A 5,703-nucleotide genomic window follows, 5' to 3' on the forward strand; every position below is an offset into this window, starting at 1 on the left:
AGTCCTCAATCCACCTTTTTCTATTGAACACATCCTTTCTGTCTTATTTGAACTAGTTACCCCCTTTTTATTGGGAAGTTTGTGTTTGTTCCTGTACCTTCTAGCCAAAGGGGTGCTGACTAACAGAATGAGTGCTATTCCATGCTAAGGTGGATTTTATTCTTAGTGTTTTAGGAAACCTAGAGCTTATCATAAATGCTTAGGGAAAGTTTTGTAGGTGGATGTTATTATTTTAGCTCATTCTGTCATGTTCTTGACCTTGGAAAGGCAATAAAACCTGGTCCGTTCTTTACTAATATTCTGCTACCTACATTTAGTCTTGAAATTCTACATTTGACATGCCAATCAAAAGCTATTTAGATGATTTAGGAAAAAGAAAAATTTTAAATCCACTTTCACCTTCTTTTCTCTTGTATTCCGTCTTTCCTGTCAATCATAATTCGATCTCTATCTAAATATAGAGTCTGAAAAAAAGTAATTCTAATTTAAATTTCATAGAAAAGAATAAGCATCCCCAAATATCACTTTTTTTGTGACAGCATGCCTAGTAGAGTGTGTTGAAATATTGTCCTCAGAGAGATACTAATAAATTCTGCAGACTAAATGGCTATATTTTTTTCTGTGTGTTTTGATGAGTAGGAGTTACAAATACCAAAATGAATCTGCAAACTTACACTGAGTAGAAGAAAAAAAAAAAGAATAGGAATAGAATTTCACATTGCAGGCTTTCAGATATAAGTAGAGTATAATTATTTAAAAATTGCCCAGCATACCAAATAGAGTATTATCTGACCACCAGCAAAACATCACCTAAGATATAACACTGGACCCAAGAATTCAGGCTCTTTCTGTATAATAGACAGGACTGGGATCAAGGCAAAGTCAAATATCAGAGAAGTGTATTTATCTTCTAAATATCAGAAGAATTCTCTTTCTTCTGTTCTGTTAATGTCTTCCTTGGATATAACCCAATTCAAACAAAACAATCAAGAGTACAGAGACTTTCCAATTTCAGAGAATAGGGCCCAATGAGTGAACATGAGGATTTCACTTATAAAGAAGTGAGAGGCTAATACTTTGAATGTGATAGAGGATGGAATAGGCATAGATCTTTAACATAGTTTGAGGACATGATAAGAGACACAGCAAGGGAAACTATACCATCCCTGGCCAATGCCTATATGGTGTATAAACCTGCAACACAGATAAAGGTCTCAGCCTTTACATCAACTGCTAAAATCATAGTACTAGCAAGAAGGAAGTTGAAAATCAGAGAGAGAAACAAACTCCACATGTTTGACTTTCTGTTGTTATCTGGAAACCCTTCTTTGATTTTCCCTGGAGCTACAGCAAGACTGTGGCATCTAAGAGATACCATCTGTGTTCTCCTTTGGATCATTTGATCACTGTGCAATTGGCCACATGAATTAAGGAGAGAAGGGCTTTATGACATTGGATGGGTACAGTTGACTCTTTCTATAGACTTGAGAACTCTGCTAGACAGAGCACAAATTTCTGGATTAGGAAACAAGATAAGGACCACATTGCTACAATGTAGCATGCATTTTCTTTTCTTATTGAAATTATTTATTTGTTTGAAAGAGAGAGAGAGAAAGAGATGGTGAGAGAGAGACAGAGACAGAATGGGCGCACCAGGGCCTCTTGCCACTGCAGATGATCCAGATGCATGCACTTCTTTGTGCATCTCGTTTTATGTGGGTATTGTGGAATTGAACCTGAGCTGCCAGACTTTGCAAGCAAGTGCCTTTAACCACTGAGACATCTCTCTAGCCTGCATGTGTTTTCTTAGGCTCCATACATCTCAGGTCAGCAATAGAGCAAAGCATTAGCCGTCCATATGCTAGATTTCTCTTTTCCTCACGAAGAAAGCACTGCGCAGGGACTTGCGTGCACTAGTGTTGGTCACGGCAGAGTCCTGTGGGACATGTACTCCTCAGGGACATCCCTCATTTTGTGGTAAAATCCAAAATAATACTAAAGGAGAGAGGGACGCAGAGGAATTCTTGCATCTACTAGAGTATGCATTGGGTCATCTTGAACACTGTATGAAGCCGAACCAGGAATTCAAACTTGCCTTTAGTTAAAATCATGACATAAGTGAAACTTCTCTTTGGGATGTTCGCTTTGTAATGTCTTAAGATTAAAAGTGAACATTAATTGAAATTGGAGAAATATAAATTTATTTATTCAAGGGAATTAATTTCTCTATTTAGACTAAGAAGAATGTTTTGAAATAAAATAAAAATAATGATAAAAATATCTTTAGGATTCATGTTTAAAACAGAGTAAAATATACATGTTAAAGTGACTAAGATGTTTAATAATGCTACTTGGAAGTTCAGATAATGTTAAATGTTAAAACTTTAAACACAACTATATTCCAGTCTAGCCACAGAAGGTGAAACATCAGAGCTATGCAGGAAGAGTTCCAGCCCCTGCACTTCTTTCTAAAGGGGAAATCCTGCTTCCACTAGCTGGATATCGCTGGGAGGCTAGGGTAAGATGAACATGAGTTCAAAGGCAGCCTGAGCTACTCACTGACAGCTGGTCTCAAAAACCATCAGTCCATTTATCCATTAGTCTTCAGCTTCAGAGGAGTCAAATAAGTGTTTTAGGTTATAATAATGCAGAGGGCAGCACTGGCCTATTAAGCAAACCAAATTTATGTGAATAAAGCATGTAACTATTTCTCTTTCTGTACTTACTGCTGTGTAAGGTTAGACAAAGATAATGGAGAAGATATAGCTAAATATAAGGAATAAACATGTTTTCTTAAAAAGTAAGATGACTCATTATATCAATATCATTTTGTTTCTTAAGCCAATTCTCTGAATACTGAATATGTAGTTCCAAACTTTAAGTGGATTTTAATTTAAAAACTACTATTGGTTCCTTTCCACTGAGAGGATCTCTTAGCCAATCAGAGGGCCATTGATTATCCACTCAGGCTGGGTACCACTCTTACACAAGTGTGTATATCTTGTCAGGCTGGTTGCTTTCACATAGAAGTATCGCCTGCTTACTGACAATGTTGTTGGCTGTTTTCCCTAAGCAGCTCATGTAGAACTTTGCAGCACAGAAGACTTAAAGCGCACCTACCAGGGCTCAGGGAATTATGTGGAAGAGAAGGCAGAAAGATTGTAAGAGCCACAGGGTTAGAGGGAATATCCAGAGACAAGGCTCTCCCCTACTCCATATTGACTGACTGCTGTTCTCACATTTCTTAGCCCACAATCCCATGGTGAAGACCAGCAATCCCACTAAGGTGGGCCTTCAGTGGAATGGGGCCATGGAGGAGGGGAATGATGAAAACAACACATGACATGTCCATACAAACCTTCTACTTAATAGAAAAAAAAATCATATTGAAGACTAGAGGTGGCAAGATGGCTCTCCATAGATATGTAAGTGTAATTTCATCTATAGAAGTTTTCACTAGTGTGTATAATTTCATCTATAGAAGTGGTCATCAGCATGTGTAAATGCATCTATGAAATGGTCACTAGTGTGTGTGACTTCATCTATAAAGCAGTCACTAACATTAAAGACATAGAGATAAGAGGGAAGAAAAGCAGATAAAGCTCAGAACATAGGATGGGGACAATCAGTGCTGCAATTACATAGCCTGAAAGCAAGAAAAGAGATCAGTGAGGTGACCTAAGAAGCACCTTCAAAGAAGATTAAAAGTAGTGTGCTTTTCATGACGTTAAATAAATAAATAACTGCATGGTGAATTCCCATACCTGTGCATGCAATTTTTACTTTAAATGTAGTATAAAAATGAGTATTGTATAATTGTTTGCAGGCTAATTAGAAGGAATGAATCCATTACTTGGAAACCACAAACTATCAGGATTCAGCTTAAATGAATGGTATAATCTCAAACTGGGTGCTTGTGTGAAAGCTCCCTCAGGGTAATTTCCAGGTTCAGGTGGTTTCACTGATGAATTATAGTAAAGAACAGAGAAGAATGGATGTGATTTCCCAAAATCTCTTCCCCAAAATAGAATAGGAGCAAATGATCCTTGGCACTATCTATGATACCAGCATTGTCATGATGCCCCAAATCATACATGAACAGGATAAAGAAGAATGGTAGAACAGCATCTCTTGGAGACTTACAGCAAAAATAATCAACAAAATATTAGAAAATTAGAAAATTCTGTGATGTAAAAAGATTATCAAAGAAATTTTTACTCTAGTATGCAGGACTGGGCTAATTTGGGGGTGTCAATTAATATAGTTCTCCATATCAAAAGACTAAAGAAAAAAAATCATTGGAACATATACAATGATACAGAAAAAGTACTTGACAAAGTCCAGCACCTATTAATGATAAAAAAAATCTTTCAAATTACGAATAGAAGAGAAACTTCATTAACCTCATAAAGTGCATATAGATCAACACTGCAGGGAGTAACATAGGTAATGGTGGAACACTAAATTTTGTCCTTTCAATTTTTAATACTCAGTTTTTCCATCATCACTAGTTTAAAACATTGCCCTTTCTCCAAAGGTTCTTGAAATCTTTGTAGAGAGTTAACTGACTGTAGATGCAAAAGCCAATTAAAATGGGCAAATGAACTGAATAGACATTTTTCAAAAGGAAAAATACAAATGTCCAGAAAACATATTAAAAGTTATTCATTATCATTACCCAAAAAGAAACTGCAAATCAAAACTGTAATAATGCACCCCAGTAAGTATGGTAATTATAAAATAAAATAATTAAGTACTGGTTAGGGCATAGAGGAAAATAATTTTCGTATACTATGAACACATGAATTAATACAACATTATGGAAAACTGCATGGAGATTTCTAAACACTGAAAATGGATACCACAGACTATTCAGCCATATTTCTTATGCATGAAACTAATATAGCAATGAGATCCCCAAATACAAAAAAATATGATGTAGCTACACAGTGGACTATTATTCTGACATAAAGAATGAAATCCCTTTATTTTGCAGCAAATGGTTGGAACTGGAGGACATCATGTTAAATGAGGTAAACCACACTTAGCAAAGCAAGGACTTAATGGTCTTCTCATGTGTAGTACACACACAAAAAGAGAATTGACTGGATTCCATGAAAATCTAAAACTAGTATGTGATGATATTTTTTCAAAAAAATCTCAAAGTATGTATTGGATAATTTTGAAATTCATATAAATTATAAAACTATTATTTTAATAAAATAATTCATATAGAGAAGTTAGCACTTGTCAGGTTTGTATAAACACAGGAAAGTAGGTTGCATTATTTATTTACTATTATTATTTTGTTTTCTTGAGGTAGGGTCTTGCTCTTGCCCAGGATGACCTGGAATTCACTATGTAGTCTCAGAGTGGCCTCAAACTCATAAAGATCCTCCTACCTCTGCCTTCCAAGTGCTGGGATTAAAGGCGTGCACTAACACACCTGGCTTATTTATTTATTTACTTTGTATGTGTATGTGCAAAACTATACATGTGTTAAAATTACATAGCATTTCATACACATGCATGCTCTACTAAGCACGTACAGGCACACATACACACACACATGCATGCACATGCAAATGGAGTACTTATAAAACTTGTGAGGCATGAATAAGACTGGTGGATTTACCAACACCCATTTTCTAGACTCAAAATCTCTATATGATATTGCTACTGAGAGAGGGAGAGAGAGAGAGA

This window comes from Jaculus jaculus, chromosome 7 (genome assembly GCF_020740685.1).
Source record: "Jaculus jaculus isolate mJacJac1 chromosome 7, mJacJac1.mat.Y.cur, whole genome shotgun sequence".
In the NCBI taxonomy this organism is placed as follows: Eukaryota; Metazoa; Chordata; class Mammalia; order Rodentia; family Dipodidae; genus Jaculus; species Jaculus jaculus.